General features: G+C 37.4%; 1 protein-coding gene across 1 annotated transcript in view; it reads left to right on the plus strand.

The window, feature by feature from the left end:
• Positions 1-3,857: 3,857 nt before the first annotated feature.
• Positions 3,858-17,108, plus strand: part of LOC131685241 (uncharacterized) — a 37,113-nt gene continuing 23,862 nt past the window's right edge. Inside the window, exon 1 of the mRNA XM_058968830.1 lies at positions 3,858-4,921. The gene's annotated coding sequence lies outside the window, so the exon portion shown is untranslated. The remainder of the gene's footprint in view (positions 4,922-17,108) is intronic.

Below are 17,108 nucleotides of genomic sequence, written 5' to 3' on the forward strand. Positions count from 1 at the left end.
CTGTTCTTCAAGTCAAATATGTTCTTATTAGAAAATGGTAACATGCAAGTAATGAGCATGAGCATGATGACCGGACAATAGTTGCTACTCCGTGATTGACCAGAACTAGCTAAATTGCACACTGAATCAACGAATGGGGCCTGGGAGTGGCAATCCATCCTAAATGTGCACGTTTCGAGAGTTTTATACTTTTGAATGCCAATAACGGCTCCGGCCACAACCTTACAGTCATCGGGGAAGGGAAAGAATGAGTGTGTGAATAGAAAGGAAAGCAGACAGCCGAATAGAACAAATCGTTTGTCAATTGGCAAAAGATGTGAATGAATGGAGTGTGTTTGAAACCAATTTATGCGTCCGACGATGGCTGAAGCGTAGTAGGTCGAAACGTTACGTAACAAAAGGAATTTAATTTCTAATTTCACCGAGAAAATTCAACAAACTGAATACATAACACATAAAAAAAGAAAGAATGTTGGTGTAACAAACGTATTTGTTAGTAGAATGAGGTAAAGAGTACCACAAATCTGGATTCGCCTTGATGAGTGATACGACTACGCTACTCTCAGTAGTGTAATCATTTGTTTATTACTCTGGGCAGCCGTCTGCCGAGAATCCATGATAGATTTATCGTTAATTGAATTAATTTTGAAATGCTCGGTTTATAAAAAAAAGCAACTTCAGCTCCGGACAACCGACAGTCGGGAGTGTTGCATATGTTAAATAAATCAAACGGTAGGTGAACGATTTTATTATTCATTCCGGCGAAACAAGGCATTCCAAAAACAATACAATATAATGAAAATCGATTATAATACACGCATTATTTATGGTGTATAAATTTTGGTATCAATTTTAATGACAATTGTGTACTGGCTTCTTTCTACACAGACGATTGATGCTTATGTTATAATTATTCGCGCGCATTGTTATGCTATCTAAGGCACATTTTAATACCTAAAACGACCAACTTTGTACGACATGTGCGCGGTATTTTAAAAAACTAATTACTAGAACAAGATTGAAAACCATAATGAAAAAAGATGGTTAACGTGACAGTCATATAATGCATACACTACTCCAAAACATACGCAAGTACTCCATACAATAAGATCAAATAATATAATTTGTTGATGATTTAATGGACTAAAACTAAACCAATGAATATGACTATTAAACATTTGTTCTTCGTACCGATACGACAGCCGATAATTGGTAACAGGTTTTGGTTCTTCTTGCGAATTGTTAATTCTCAACCCTCATACATAATTAAAAAGCCATCATTCACTCAGACAAGACCATGCGTATTCCCCGCGCGCATTATATATCCAGTTGAGTAGTTTCTCTGTTGGTCAAATAATCACTCAACAAACAAAGAAATTAGTTTGCTCGGTCTAAGGAAATGTCAGCTCGATTGGCATCAACCGGCGGATACGTGTTTATTGGTTGCATAACCGAGGTGGAGTTTCTTAATCCGATGTGTTTGTTTCATTCATTCAAATAATGAAAATTTCTTCCATTTTATAGAGCAAGCTAATGAGTTGATCGAGTTTAGTTTGCTTAAAGCGCATTTCTACAAGATCAAAAAAGTGTAAAAATTCACTCTCCTAGCACTCGACGACATCGCCACAGAAAAATGATTTTCTTTTAGTTATACATCAACATGATAGTTTTGCCAAACATGCATTATGCCGTTCATCCATTATGCCTAACATTTGATTTATTCGAAACCCGAACCCGAGAATTCCAAATTTGAAATCCTGGAACCTGAACACGAACCTGAGAAATTTGAATTTACAGAACTTGGACCCGGGTCCGAGTTTCGTGTCCAAAAACGCGAACTCAATCATTTCTACTGGCAACACTGGATTCCGCTTGAAATATGCCTTATAAAATGGACAAAAAACGGTAATAACCATTGTTGTATGTGTATTTTGGTAGCATATGGTCTAACATTTAATGTTTTGAAATAATTTAGGATGAGCGTGACTATATTTTAAAAATCGCTTTCGGTCGGTCTAATTTTGATCAATGTTTTCAAACAAGCAGTCTTCAGTCACGTCTCGATGTTGCTCACATGTGATGTTGACAATGTCGGTGTATTCTAATTGTACTATTCCCTTTTCTAGTATTAACACAAAACTCGCGCCCTTAAAAGCAATTCTTTCTACCGAGACATCAAATGCAACACTCGTCAGCGGATTGCGTTTACTGTAACACCAAAATTACAGTGCTTATGAAGAAAGTGACAAAGTGAAGTGTTTCAGTGTAGCATCTCGTTGGAAGGTGACAACTTCAAACCGAGTAAGTACCCACAAGTACCCCCGCAAACGCAATTTTCCTGGAAATATTAAAGTTCATATCTCGCGCAAACCACTAAACTGGTTTAAATTTTGCCACAAAATCAGCAGCAGCAGCATCACCCGTCCCGTACTCGTTACTCGAAGGAAAAGTTCTATTTTTACGTCCATCCAAGGTGCAAGTGAGAAGAGCAAGGCATGGAAAAATAAGGCATGCAAAAGTACTACTCTCCGCGGAAGAAGACTCTTCCTCCACGGCTCGGGCAAGTGGCAAGTGCTGTATTCCATAATATACACCACCGCACGCCACTAACTCCGCTGGCCTGGCCTGGCCTGGCCCAGCCGGGTCTGGTCGCTGGTCCGGTCTGGAAGAGACGAGAGAGAAATATCATTCAAACCCCCTCTGGCGCTGCTGGCCTGACCGACCGACCGACCGGCCGTCGCGAATAGGAGCGAAAGAGAGTCTGGACGCGACGGCGACCGGTAGAACGAGATAGCACCGAAACCTATACACGGGAGGTGACCGCAGAAAACATTTACACGACGAAGGGGAGGGTAGAGATATTAGCTAAGCACTTATATACGAGACTATGTGTGCGGAGATAATCGAGTGGCTGATGTATATTGTCGCATCCATCCAGCACTTGCTGTGGCCACCAGAATCTGGACACAAAGAAGACGACAACAGGACACCACGATGCGAGTGTATGAGTGTATATAAGAGTGACAAAATCACACGCGCGCAGAAAAGGATCCACTCCCTCCAAAGCAGAATGTCACTCGGCTGGCTGGAATTTTGTCTCTTATGTGGATGTGGAGATAAATAAACATAAGGGAACTGTGGCTATGTACAGAGAAGAAAACGTATCGGTGTGAGTGTTTCACGCAATAATAGCTAACGACAGCCCACCGAATTGTCACTTGAATGTGTCCTTTCGCCTGCACAGTGGTGGTGACACAACTGGGAGGATGTCGCACAGCCAAGTGTCACCACGGGCTATGCTAGTATAGGTACCACCCCACCACAACCTACTGTCGCGTGGTTGTATACGTGTCGCTCAACCCAATAGGTTCGATTGCATCAATAGCTTCCCCCACCTCTTTTTTTTTTGGTTCGCTCGATACTCACCTTACGATCTTCGCAGTAGTTTCTGTCAACATTATTATGTTGTTTTTTATGCTTCACCTCTGTGCACGCTATTTACACACTCGCTCTCGGTCAAATCGTCTCTCATTCCCAGCCTTGTCTGGTAGTGCTACAGTTGCGCTAGAGCGAGAGTATGTGTGGGTGCTTCAGAACACACATAGCTCCCTCGCCTCCTCCGCGCTTATGCTCGCTTGCTCTCTCTCTCTGTGAACCACAGCGTGTCTCCGTCGCCGGTCCACCCGCCTCTGTCTGTGTGTGAGTGCCTGTGTCCGATTGTAGCATGGCTTATCGCACTTGTTTCTCTCGCTTGGTCGCGCGCTGGCTATGCCTGTGTGGGTTCGCATCCAGCGCACGACACCTGACTTGGCTCTCTTCGTCACATCCGAAAGTTCAACAGTATTATTGAACCCGTCTTACCAGTGAGACACACACGGGCCTTCTCTCCAGAGTCAGGCGGTTTGAGCGGTTCGGCTGAAGAAACAAACGGTTGTACAAACCACAGCACAGCAAGACCAGAAGGAACAAAAAAAATCACCATCAATCGCCGAAGAACGCCACACTACCCCACACGCTTATTCTCTCCGACACACCGGGATTCGCTCATCACACAACGCGAGGTGCAGCAGGGGTTGGCAGTGTGCTTCGGGCCGATATTAGTTTTATTGTGTATTTCGTTACTGTTGATTGTACACACGCGTACCGCAGCCAGCAGCCGTAGTGACCGCGGTAATAGAAAAGTAGGCGAAGTAGCCTTAGTGTACACACGGAGAGCGCCGCGGACGGAGTTTCTGAACTCGCGCAACGAGGACCGAGCAAGCGGCATCCCGAATTAAAAAAAAGTTGATCGATCGTAGTAGGCGGTGCGGCGAACAGCAACAACAACAAAAAAACACATCAAGTAACCAAATAGTGTCGCCAACAGTTTTTTATTTCTGTTCGGGTGTGTGTGCTCTACCGAATAAGGAGTTTTCGTTTTCTGTCTCTGACAAGCGTGATACATTGTGTGCATTTTGATCAGTTTTTTCCGAAGGTGCACCGAAAAGTGAAGCAAGACAACGACTCACTCTACAGCAGCTGGTGCAGCATTAGAAGCAGTGATAACGAAAAGTTCTGAATATTAATTCTGACCGATAACAGATACAGGAAGTTTGAGATTGTGTGGATACGGGCACTGTTTTGTGTTGCCAGAGAGTGGATGGGCGGCTCCTTCCGGCAGCTCCAAATGAATCGAAGTTCGAAACAAAAGAAGTAAAATAAATCAAAGTTTGGCGTGGTTCATTTCTTTTTTCGTTACGGGTGGAATCTGCAAGTGTTTGCGGTGTTCCGGAAGCAGTGCAGGGATTGAGTGAAACTAAGATACAGTCCGGACTGAGTTTGTTGTGTGTGGGAGAGGTGGAACGACGTGTGATCCGAGTGATCCGAGGTTGCCGAAAATTGCTGACACGGGAAGCTACCGAGTAGTCGAATTAACAACTAGGTAGGTGGATATTTTTTTTCTTATTGTGCAAAAATTACATCAGCGGCTGATCGTGTGACAAAGTGGATAGTTATGGGTCGTTGGTTTTAGCGGTCAGAACGGAGAGGGGTCACGCCAAGAAAGCAAGCCGGAAATAATATGTTAATCACTTGAGAGTCGAATGCAAAACGGACAAAGGAAACTAAAAATCATTTTAAATGAGCAAAGTATAGCTCAAATATAAAATTTTCAAAGCCAGCTAGAACGTGGAAGTTTTTCATGTTACTCAAATCATAAGTTTAACTAAGCATTTAATTGTATTAGGCTTACTATATTCAAAAATTGATTACAAGACAAATATTCCTCGATCCAGAACTTAGAACCAACAAAACTCTGACAAATTTCATTCAATTGAAATAGGAAATTGCAAGTTAAACTAGCTGGTGTGATTTCTTGAATAACAATCCTAAATCTTCATTAAATTGGATTTGTCTCGCTATGAACACTATTGTATTAAAGAAAACAAAAACCGCTAAGTAAAAGATTGTAAAAATCCGTGGTTTCAATTCAAGTAATGTTGGATATGCCATAAACAACACAAAAATAAAAGTTTGGTTTAGTGCTTCGGATTTTCCTCATCAGTAACTAACACCAACTAAATGCTAGGTTGATAAGTTCAAGCCAGCGCCAAGTTAGCGCCAGTTAGACACCAAAATCCAAAAAGTCGCACATCTTGCGTGAACTGCCAAGCAACTGGCTGGTACCGAGTGATGTCTCGGTAGTAAGCGCAGAAATTCTGGTTTGCTGATGAGGAATATTACTCTGAAACCGTCTTTTGGGTATGAGACCTAAAGCCTGGTACTATGCAAAAATTCACAAAAGCGTATTTTTTTGGGACTAAATTATGTACATGAGGACACAACACCTAACATAAAATTTTGGTTCTTTAATGTTTCGGCTTCTGCTCGTCAATAATTAACACCAACTTAATACTAGCTAGAAACCAAACTTATGTTAGGTATTATTTTCTCATTCACAAAATTTAGTATCATCCAAAAAAAATTCCCGTTTGGAAATTTTTGCATGACACAGAAATACCCTATAGACTGAAAAATTACCTATTTTGTATCCTAAAAACAATACTTCAATATCGCATGAAAAGTATGTCAAAAATATTTTTTTCTATTTCAAATTTGCTTTAAAGTGGATAAAAAATGCCTTATTTTAAAGTGGCACAAATCCCCGACTACATACGGGGAATGTGCCGTTTAAGCCAATATATTCTGATTTCTGAAGTATAAATGCGAAATAATTTTATAAATAGTCTTACTAGGCTTCATTGATATTGAGACGTTTGGACGTTTGAATGTGGAGAAAAACTAATAGTTATTAGAGCGTTGTTCGTGATCAAATAACAAATTCCTTAGAGGCTTAGAGAGATCTCAGTGCGCGTGAAAAACGTGATAACGCTGCTTCTGGGCGAAGCAGACTTTGTTGACAAAAAATTCAAACACCTGCATATTACTTTAATGCAAAAAGAAAAAGCACATCAAACAATCAATCCGCCTAAGCAAAATAAACAATCACAGGCTGGAATGTGGGAATTAAACTTTCATTGAATATTGAGTGTTTGTCAAAGTGTAAACCAATAGAAAACGTTACCAAAATCAACAAAAAATTAAATCGATCAGGCCTCTTTACGTTACTCTTTCGTTATACACAGAGCTAAAAGATACCCGGGCGTATTTAGTACAAAAAGGGTAAATCATCGCAGCATGCGTCAAAATTCATCCGAATTATGATTCACAATCCTACTTGATTTCTATCAGAACTTTCACTCAAAACTTACAATAATTGATTCCAAAACTGATTGCAGCCGAACTCGATGTTTACATTTGGGCTGAAATTATGCCAGAAATCAACCAGAATTCGGCATCATATTACGGATGGGTTTAAGTGAGGATGATTGCGTTGCCCTCAAAAAACATATTTTTCAAAGTTCTAGTGTTTTTACAGCAATGATCCTAACTTTATGCAACTTCATCGACCTTGAAATATGCAGTCTATTCAGGTATTAGTTTTGAGCAAGAGAGAGCAAATCTAGCCAAACATGTCAAATGGTCCTAAGTGCAAATGACAGTTTCTCTTTGTTTACTTTTTCTTTCGCTAATAACTCGGCGGTTCATACGTTTGTTACTCAACTCTTAGCAAAATAAGCTAGCTGAAACAGTAGGGCGATAATTGGGGCACTGGATTCCTGTATTCATTGCGCTCAAGCACGAGTATTTCACCATTTTCAGGCCATTTTTGTTATTATATTGATTCTTTAGAACAAAGCAAAGATATTGAAGTGCATTTATGCGCATTCCATCAATTATAGGCCGAGTGTTAAATGAAATAGTACGGAACGCTCCCTAATAGGACCAACATAGGCGCTTTACCCCTTATGGGGACGGTAAAGCGTTGCTCCCTGTAGTAGTTTTAGTTTCTTGCTTCGTCCACTTTAGGATGGTGTTTTAATTAGGATGGAAACAAATCAATAGTAATTCTTCAAAAGGGCTAATGAGACTTTTGTAAACAAACTTATTTCGCTCATTATTCCGCTACCGAGTTGAATTTGATGAAAAATATACATGAATCAAAATCTTTATCCTTGGTAGAATCAATTTCAAATGTTTTCTGTGTTGAAATGATAACAAATTAGGAGAAATCAGCAAAACAAAAGTTTGTTTACAAATCTTATTAGCCCTATTCAAATGTTGATATGGAAATTGTTTACACAGCGAATTTGGAGGAAAACAAATGACTTTTTAGTTGGACCTCCGCTAGTTGGACCATTGTCCAACTAAAAAGCAGGTCAATCTAACTAGCGAATCAAATTCGTTAGTTGAACAGAGTCTGTAACCCAGCCAGCATATCACGACTGTAAATACTTTAAGGTGACGTCACAAATGAACCCGAGTGGTTTTAATAAAATCTTTGAGCGAACGGACTCATAGAAGAATTTTTTTTAAGTATACGTAAACAAAACTCAAAAAAGTGAGGTTAACTGTGTCAGTAAAGAGACTAATAGCGGATTGAATTGTTCATAATTTTAAAAAGGCATAGAGCATTTGTGACCATCAGGATGCCTATCCCTATTTATTGGAGTTCCAGATACCAAATCCGCTGGTAGAAACTGTTCCGCAATATTTTAGTCAGCCCTCGGTGTAGAAGCCCTGCTAGATATTTACACATGTCTTGTTGGGCATGCCAAATGAAGTAAAAGCAATTTCCTTGGAAGAATTCTGACCGGAACCGACTAAAACTACTATGGGTATCGCAAAACCCTTCCTGGTAGAATTATATCGAGAATCAGATTCAGAATGGCAGAAGTCAAGCAAACACCTTGGCCGTACACTCCTGGCAGAACTCTGGCTAGAACTGAGCGGTACCGGTTAGTTGCACCGTTTCTTTCAAAAACGGTTATGGTCATTAAACTAATTTTCTAACAGAATTATATAATAATCCACACAGGATTCTGTCCAAAACAAATAATTTTTCTATAATAACAAAGTTATTGCTGAAATGCTTGACATTTTTTTATTTATTTGAAACAAGTAGTAGTCTTTTCAACCGAAGCCCAGAGAGCCGATTGTCATATACCATTCGATAAAGTTCACCGAGAATGTCTGTGCGTCAAATAATGTCACTCAATTTTCTCAGAGATGGCTGAACCGATTCGCATAGATTTAGTCAACGGTATAACACTTCCATAAGCTGCTATTGAATTTTTTGCTGATCGGATTCCCGGTTCCAAAGTTACGGGTTGATGAGTGCGGTCGCACAGCGAATTTGCATACAAACAGGCAACACCAAATGATATAATACATATTTAAATAGATGCAACACTACTTGAATTTACGGTCCAGAATTACTAAAAAACCATTCAAAGTAACTGACTAAATTGGCCACCTTTGACGATCCTTGATGCCCTCTGGAACTTCCAGTTCCAAGTTAAATTCACAGCTATTTCTCAGCGAACACTTGAACAATTTTCATACAACTCTCTCCAAATGAAAGTTACATTACCCCAATTGACTGCTATTGAATTTAATTCCAATCTGGTTCACAAGGTACAAATTCCGACAAAGGTTAAATTCCGACAAGTCCGGAAGTACGGGTTCCAGGCATATTCCAGAATTGTTTTCATACAGGTTCTTCTGTGACGACTGGACCGATTTTCCCAGTTCAATTCTTTAATTGAAGTTATAATGTGCGACTGGGTGTTGCTCTATCGAATAAAGCACTACAGCTTGTTAAACAATGCCTGAACTGGTTCTCCTAATATCTTATTAAACTAGTTGATTTCCAAGTCACTATGAATAGAGTCGCCTCCTTGATAACAGAATGCAGTTCAGTTAAAATTGTAAGCGAAACACTCCGTTTCTTTAAATCATACCGAAAGCAAACTCGGCAAACCTTGTATGCACATCCAACGGAAAGCCGTGGATATTACAATTTCTTTCTGAAATGTTTGGCTTCCTCTTTCAACAGACTTCGCAGCCGATGCTTAACATACAGGACATGGTACGGTGAGAATCGGCTGGCACGGGTATTCCTACTGACACAATATGCACTCATGCAGATTATGATCGAGTTTTATAGATTCTTTGATTTGATCAAAATGATAGCCTTCCTCGCAGTGATAGAGGCTGCTCAATAGAAACTTTCCGACGCTCATTAAAATTAGTTACAATTCATAACCTGTTAAAGGTTTTTTGCCCCTAACGCACAAAAATGGGTTTACCCAATTTTCTCCCTCCTTAGAAGAGAAATATTGGTTTTCGCATATTTTTTGCCTTTGTCAATATATTCCTCAACGAGAGGCATAGTGCACTCTCATAGGCTGAATACCTCATCGTAAATAAAGATAATCGACTAAACAACGATGTTTTTAAAAAATGTTATTTTTCGCCGATATCTAACACAGTCACTGGCAGCCCTGCTTGTATTGAACCGAATCAGACTAATTACAATAACTTCAAAACTATGGAGTATTCTGAAAAATATTGGTGCTTCAATGAAAGGTAACAGCCTCAATTATACCACCGATAGCTGACATCCCAGTCAAGCTTTCAATGTGCATAAGAAATGCAACTGTCGTTTTTAAATAACATCACGAGGTGGCAACTTACCGCTAGCCGGGGCTTCGATCGACCCGTAGATTTTCATCCATCGGTATATGCGGACCTTGCGTGCAAACTTGGATACAATGTTTATTCCAGAATGCGAGTAATTGAAGAATTGAGTGCTAAAGTATTTGTATTCGGTTTATACAGGTTTTCCGGAAAAATGTTCCAGCTTATATGTCTATTGCTATTATAAACTTTACAAGTTTTGTAAGAAAAACTTGCATTATCCTAGAGTTATATAAGAGGAAGTTGTTAAAAGGAGGAAGATAAAAATGTCCAAAATCAACCATTACATTCACCAAGTCCCTACTGACCAATCGGCGATTCTACGTTGAAAACGTTCACAGTTAGCGCTAGAAGTAAAGTGTTGCTGATTTCATTTTGTTCTGTCATAGTGGATATATTTTCTGTAAACATTGGTAAAAAAATTACTTTTAAACAACATATTACCTCTTAATTTGTTGATAATTGCTTACCAAAACGAAGGAAAACTACCATTTTATAAGATGGTGAGTAAACATCTTGCGAAAATGGTGTAAAACATTGTAATTTCTGAAATGATCCGCAGAGCTACATGAGGGCGATTCCAACATGTAATTCGTGGAGCACCGCAACATCATTTCCCGTTCCTCCTAAGTCGAGCAAAGCCATTATGAGGTGGTGTAAATTCAAGAAACTCTCCGAATCACTAGATTAAAAAATAAGTCGAGTTCAATGGGAATTTACAGTATCAGTGGGAAGGAGAATAGTTGGTGTTTTTGAATAGCAAAGCTCAGTATTTTCTTACCAGAATCTCTTGCGTAGTCCAAAATATCAGGGAACTTAACATTGGTATTGATTGGATCTCACCTTCCAGTTGAAGTTTCAATTTTTGTAAAATATTTTTAAAATTACATAATACCACGAATACGTTTCGAATAAATGTATAAGCCAAATGATTTTAAATGGTTGAAACTCCGAATAATTTCAAATAAAGCAAAACTTACTGACTTATTCCTGACTTTGGCAGTTCATGAGCTGATGTGTCGCATGACCAAATTGAGTTTTGCGGCAAATCACCAATCGCCTATACAGTACGCTCCCGTCTGCCGTTTACCTAATGTAGCGGTCATGGGTACCAATAGTTTTTTGTTCAGAGAAAATTGAACATTTTTCAATAAACTGACAAAAACAGGATTCTCAATCGTGAAGAAAAAGCTTCTTCAATATGAAAATGTTCAGATATATAAAAAGATGACACACAAAAATTATCTTAAATCACATTATATGCTAACTCTGTACTATATGCAATATCTTTTTCTAACGTGTATTGAAATATGATATCTTTTTCTAACGTGTATTGAAATATGAAAAACGGTTACTGGAAAGCAATTTAATTGAACGTGGTTATATAAAAAACCAAAGAATTGTTCCCAAGGTAGTATATTGTTTCGACAATTTTATTTATTTTATATGGTAACTCGAAGAATTACACATTTGTCTGTTTGACTGGATCACGTAAAAAAAACTGACAGAATTTAGTTTAAACTGGAATGTTGGCATCGCTGTGTGCAGTTTACAGTAAAATTTGCATTTTGCTTTGTGCCGAGCTTCCCACTGCTAGATGAGTGATTCTACGATGCGCATTGTTGGTTTGGAAAACGTATTGAACTAACAAAAGCATTTTCCACTTTTCATGTATGTCATAAACACTTCAGAATTTAAATTCAAATAATAGAGTGAGTACCCAATTTTATCAGCTGTTTGAGCAGTCGAACCAAGTTGGTTTCGAGTAAATCCTCTTGAGCATATTTTTCTTGTCTTAGAGATCCAAAATATGCAAAAAAAAATATTTTTTTTTAAATTTTGCGCTGTTAGACCCCCTTAAGGGAAATTTAAACTATATAATCAACGAGCTATTCATTAGGGCATTGCAAAAAAATTTTTTTTTGAATTCTCAAAGGTCCCCCTCTCATATTGTGACATATGTCAAAGTAAGCTCAGATGCTAAATTTCACATCATTTGGACAATTCTAGACCCCCGCCCACTTCGCTTGAAATTTTTGAAATTAGTGCTATGGGAAAATGTGGAGGAAAATACATTAAATGCTATAACTTTTGAAGTAGTTATCAGAAAATTACAATTTTCGAGAATTCAAAAAAAAATATTTTTTTGCAATGCCCTACTATTCATGTCTAGTTTGAAACATCCCACCAGATGCGCGTTAAGTTCCATCAAATTGATAGTTCATCAGAGAGACAATTACAAATGACGCTCAGATGTTATCAGGTAAAAACGCTCCACCACCGATGAAAAAATCTGCGGTAAATTGCGTGCGGAGAATTCGATGAACACTCGAAAATATGCTATTAAATATTATAAATAAATAAAAGACCCACGACTACGTTAAGCTCACGCATCGACCTGTATCAAACAAATGTAAAAAAGAGATATAATTCGAATGGACCGACATCACAGTCCTTCTAGTTTGTGAAGTACATACTGGTTTAACGACGCGAATTTTTCACCGGTCTTGGTTAAAATTTTGACAGCACTGTTATAAGTATATCTGTTGGACCACGAAAATCTCTCAATCTCGACCTTTCAAAATATTTCTAAAAACCTTAGCAGCAGCCATTACTGCTAGTTTTTAGACGTTAGAAAACTTAAATTAAAACTACAACACATCATCAAATCCACGTGTTACTTCCGCTCTTGAAACTCTTGTCAGCAAACTTAGACTTTGACCGTGCAGCTCTGGAAACTCCAGCACAAATAAATTAACGAAAAAATAAGTTTTATAGGAAGCTTAATTCCTAGTGAGTAAGTTAAAAAACTGTTACTAATATCTGTTCAAGAAGGTCACATAACAAGAGTCACAAGTCCTAATTGCTACAGGTTGTGCTTTTTAACTACTAGATTGTGCCGAGGATTCGATTAGCCGCTTTATCATACGGTTCCTCACAATTAGCCAGATAACCTGTTAGTAGCAGCATGCCTTTGAAATAATAATTTTAACATGCCTTTACTACGATTCTAACCCGAACTATTGTTAGGGATTTTGAAGCACTTATCGAATGGAGTAGTACAATAACAACTGGACTGATTTGTTGATAGATTCTAGGAACGAATGCCTCAATTTTTTATAAGCATTTCAACCTATTTTAATGCAAACTGAATCAAGTACCATTTTTTCTAGCTAAAAGTCATTTCTTGATCACAAACCTTCTAACTAGAAAGATGAGGATTTACACTTATTTTTTTCGATTCCCAGGTGAGTTCCCAACAATTATAAGAAGATGTCATTCATCCCAAAATGTTTGGTCCTCCTTGGCTTAACATAAACCGTATGTAGTGGAAAGCTACCATAAGTTCATAATATACTGTAGGCTTACAATAGATGAAATTCTTTTTTACCATTAGGGCAAACTTCGCCACTTCTAGCACCTTTCAGTTCATTTGTTGCTACGTCAAAAGATTGAGATGGTTTATAAGAAAAGCTTTCATGTTGTTGCTGTTAACGTGGGGTCTATATAAAGTTGCGGACCCGTGAACATTTGTGTGCTTCTCGTGAGAATGATGTATACCGATTGTTTCACGAAAAGCAACGAAAGAAAGGAGTAAATTAAAAGTGGTGCAGTGTAGCTTCAAGCTTGCAAAGAGCGGGCTTAAGGTTTAACTAATCCCAGAAATCAATGTTGATATATTCGATTTCTCAGGAAGCAGGGGCAGGAAATCAAACCTGGAATGTAAAATACTTAGCCAGTAGAGATGGACCTTCCTACTTCGCTGGTTTGATTTCACAGCTGGATTATTATCAGTGCACAGAAGTCAAATAAAATAGTTGAGATAGGCGTAATTTTGACAAAACTCAAATATAACTATAACTTACGTTAAAATCGCTGAAATTTGATTCTGCCAGAAGTATCCGTCGGGAAAAATTATCCAGATTCCAAATTCAAAAAAATTACATGCTGAATATGCCGAAAAACTTTGGTCAAGACACCAAATCTGTATGACGTCTCAATTCGAAGCTGTCTTTATTGTAGATTCTTTCTCCCGTACTAACGTGACGAATGAATAACCAATTTAAAGTCACGTAAATAAAACAAACAACAACAAATTTCTCCCGTACTAAAATATTGAAGAGAACAACGGTTTATTGAAGATTTCTCCGTAAAAAAAAATTCTTTCACGCTGACTATTTTATAGAAAAATTGCTCAGCTTTCAAATGATACACATTTAATTAGATCGCTGCTTGCGATCCCCCAGGAAAAATACGACTTCAATGACAAAGTCGAAATGGCGGCAAAATCCAATATAGCTGTTCCAAAATGGTGTTGATTTAAATGAAAGGTCTACTTTTTCTTTTTCACCGACGTAAATTATAAATGTAAATGTAATGTAAATTACCAGAGAGTATAGGATGAGAGAGTTTAAAGCCAAGAATACCTTACTGAGTTAGTCAATCTTTCAATAATGAGTAGAACGAATTTAAACTTTTGTCCGACTGGATACATCAGTGACATAGCATTTTAAAATCAGACCACCTGAGATATATTTGAACAAAAACGTCATAGCTCCAAGAAAACTTAGAGAATATTTTGCAATCGCAAACCAAGTTCCTTCATTTCTCTACATAATGAAACTAGTTGTGCTAAAATTGAATCAAAACGAAAAGAGTAACATGAACATGAAGTTCACATATAAATTGTGATTTCGGAAAAGAGAATCCTTTAACGTATCTTGACATAGCTACGTTTAAGGTTGCACAGAGAATGCGCAAAATTCGCAAACGAAAAAAGCAGTTTTTTTCCACACCGTATGTCAGATGTTCATAAAAATCAATCAGCGTATGTAGAATGTTGTTACAGTACTGCTGATTAATTTTTATGAAGATCTGAGATACGGTGTGGAAAAAACTGCTTTTTTCGTATGCGAATTTTGCGCATTCTCTGTGCAACCTTAAACTGCTGTTAAACATCATGTTTTCATCCAATGTATCATTTAATACTTGAGAGATTTAGGCAAAATATGAAATATTAATATTTAAAACTTTTTGAGGTTATGTCCGACCTCCTGCCACTGTGTGCCGGTTAGTTGTTTCTAGCTGATGGCATTTATAGTACGTTCAGACTACGAATTTTAACACTACCTTGAACCTTAAAAAATGGCCTTCATTGGAAAACAAAATACAGCTTTTCATCAGCAATTCTCCATCAGCAACTTTTTATTATCACTCTACCAATGCTTTCAATACACTCATCCATTTAATGAAAAATTAGATAATAGAAGCGGGAAACTACGCTCTTTGCATTTGCAAAGATGGCCGACATCAAAAATGGTAAAATGCGAACGAATGACGAACGGAGTTTTGGTTCAGCATTTCTGCATGTATGTTTTTTTCGATATTCCTATAAAATTCAGCACCGCGGGGATGTGTCAAAAATGTGACGCCTTTTAAGTAGAAAATTTTTTATCAGAAAAATGTAACCAAAAAGATGGATGTCATTTCACTTAAAATTATCTAAATGCATAAGATTTTCGCTCCTCATAACAGAGACTAAAGAACTTCCCTTAAATACATAGCGCAAAAAACAGACATATAAGCTAGAACAAACTTTACCGAAAACCCTGTGTAAACATTTGGATTAAAATACGTTGCAAAGCACCATCGCACACAGGTTTGCATGCGTGAATCGCCATTGTATCCAAGTTTACATACAAGGCTCGTATAGCGCAATTACTAGCCGATCGTAGCGCCGGACAGTGACAAGTTGCTACTTGCCAATGAGATTTCAAAGTTTAATTTCTTACACACATTGAAAACTTGTCTTCGAAGTCAGTTCTCAGTGTACATTGCATTTATTCTCCTCTCATATTATGTCGTTTTATTTCTCAAAAAAAGCGGCTAGATCCGGAAATCGGTTAGGTACATTAGCAAAAAAGCAGTCTTAAAACAGACGCACTGTAATTTGCGGTACTGCAGTTGAAAGTAAATTTTCAATCAGAACAAACCAAATTTTCTAAGAAATAAAATGAATCGAAGAATTGAATGCCAATATACAGGGTGTTTGGTTCATGATTAAGAACTTCTGGAGCGGTGATTGACTGTCACATTTGGAGAAAAAATCGTTCTACACATACCATCAAATCTCAACCGTTACAGAGTTATTGAACTTTTTGTGTTAAAAACTTAGTTGTCTTAAAATAGCTCTAACTCAAAAAGTATACTTTGTATTTCACATCTTTAAGATCCATTGGATAGGTGAGAAAATTTCCCATTGAATGAGGTCCTCACATGTTTCAGCTAACTAGGTTAAGTAACCTTTTCACAGTAATTTATTTAAAATTTAACAATTTTGATCGATTTTTCGTTCATTTCGCAAAAAGCTTAATAGCTAACATCACCATTTTTATAATTCAGATTGTTAGCCTTGAAAAGTTGCATAATTTGTTCTTTGACATGATACACTTATCTTTTCTTGTTTTCATGTGTTTGGGTTATTGAACTTGGATATTTTTATCTCATTTTCACTAATACAAGCTCTTATTGAAAAAGTATGGCACTTATTGTACCTTTTCTTATTTTTATTCGAAAGTCAGGAAAATTTTACAGAGAAAAATGTATTAATACCTTTCAGTTAAGTGAATTTAGTATTCTTTTAGAAGTTAATTAGTTTAAAGTTAGTGGTATTATTAGCATTTTCGTTTTTCTCTTAAAGCAGTAAATTATAAACATCTCTGTTATTATCATGGAATTAATGCATCTCAGTAAGTTCTACAATTTTTTGACTCCATTCAATTATCTCTTTTAGTTTCGAAGTAAAATCATTTTGATCGCCTCGTTTCATATACAAAAACAACGATTTCGAACCCACTACATTTTAAGCTATGTTAACTATGAAATAGCAGCGAAATGATAAGCGATAAGGATAAAGTGTCAAATAACAAGTCATAGAGAATTTTAAGGGGAACCAAATAAACAATAGTATCTATAAATGTAATTGATTAATAATTAGACTAATTACAAAACTCTAAAACACGCTAATT

This window comes from Topomyia yanbarensis, chromosome 2, assembly GCF_030247195.1.
Source record: "Topomyia yanbarensis strain Yona2022 chromosome 2, ASM3024719v1, whole genome shotgun sequence".
NCBI lineage: Eukaryota > Metazoa > Arthropoda > Insecta > Diptera > Culicidae > Topomyia > Topomyia yanbarensis.